This window comes from Echinops telfairi, unplaced genomic scaffold (genome assembly GCF_000313985.2).
Source record: "Echinops telfairi isolate 266 unplaced genomic scaffold, ASM31398v2 ScPeMD7_7424;HRSCAF=8462, whole genome shotgun sequence".
NCBI lineage: Eukaryota > Metazoa > Chordata > Mammalia > Afrosoricida > Tenrecidae > Echinops > Echinops telfairi.
In genome coordinates this window covers 8,991,276-8,992,918 of record NW_022111324.1, presented here as the reverse complement: position 1 = coordinate 8,992,918, position 1,643 = coordinate 8,991,276, and positions in this window count along the sequence as shown.

The window sequence follows — 1,643 nt, the reverse complement described above, 5'->3', positions numbered from 1 at the left end:
ATGGAAAACCATCGATTGCTTAGCTGCCTCCAGAAGTCGGCAGGGTGAGAAGGCCAGAATGACACTTTTCGAATGCAGGAGTGGCTCACAGTTCTCTGTGTTTCCATGGCAACAATGATAACAGCTTATATTTATAGGCCCTCTATCTCCAAGGAGCTCAAAGCACTTTACAGACACATTATCTTACTTCAGAGAGAGAGAGAGAGAGAGCAGGAGAGGAGGAGGGATGGAAGAACTAGAGAGAGGGAACAGGAGAGGAGGTTGAGAAGGACACGGTGTGCTATTAAGCACATTTCACAGATGGTGCAGAACAGGGAAGCCAGTGACCCAAGGTGGTGCGGTAAGCCCGTGACAGATGGTAGATAGCCTAGACCTAGGGCTCATATAACTAACTCCTGGAGTCCTTGCTGGTGGCCTTGGGCAGATGTCAGGGCTGAGCTGCAGTTTCTCAGCCATCTAGCTCTGTTCAGTGCCACCTGGGTGATCAGATAATTCCAGGGACATCAAAGGCAGTTTGACGCAGCTATTGTTGATATGAAACACAGGACACTGGAGATTTGGGTGCCTAGCCTGGCAGACACCAGGCAGTCCTGGATGGTTTTCCCAGGGGCGGGAGACACCTATCTTGGCACCTCGGACAGAAAGTGTCGTAGAAGACCAGAGATACTGCCTCTATTATTGGAAATGCTTCCCAAGATAGAGCTGGTTTCACGGCAGGACTTTCTGGACCCCAGGCTTTAGAGGGCATGCTTCTGGGGACACTCCCCTGATTCCGGTGCCTGCCTCCCTAGATGTGGGATGTGGTTTAGGGCTATTTGAAGGCTGCAGCTCATGACATTGCAAATCAGGTTTGTGAATCCCAGGTCTATAATTCTCTGTCTAAAATGTCTCCTATGAGCAAAGCCAGCATCCTCAGGAGGACGCTGGAATTCCGGGGCCAGTAAGATGACTCTCAAATGCTCTGATCCTAGAGGTCTTTTTGTCCTTCTTTAGTCAGGGTTTGCCAACCTTTGCCTCTGCTTCTTAACTTTATGCCCGTAAACCCATTGGAGTTGCCATCAGAGTTGATTCTAACTCACGGTGACCCTATAGGCAGAGGTCTGCTCCATAGGTTTCCAAGACTGTACATCTTAATGGCAGCTGACTGGCACACCTTTCTTCCACAGAGTGGCTGATGGCTTGAAATGCAAACCTTTGATTCATAGCTGAGCTTGTAACCTCTGATGCCCTATGGCTTCTTTCTTGCCCTCGTAAATCACCCACCACCTCATTCTCCGTTTAACCTCTGGGAGGGTAATTAATATATATATTTTTAAAGGGTGAGCAATTCTCTTTAGAGCATTCAGCTAATCCAACCAACAGTCCCCATGGCAACCCTCAGAAGCTGGGTCCCAGCCTCCTGCATGTCTACAGTAGTCTTTAAGAACGAATCATGCCAATTTCTGCAAGCTGCTTCCCCATGACCTCTAGGGGAGAGCTAGCTTCTTGCTGGCCTTCAGCCTATATTAGGTTTGGGGGTCACTTGGTCATTTTTGGCGGTTTGGGTAGCAAACAGGGTGAGCCCCTGGAAAATTAAATGTTTGACTTACAAATCGGTGTCTGACACGTATAGCAGAAAGTCTGACATGTATACCAAAAAGACA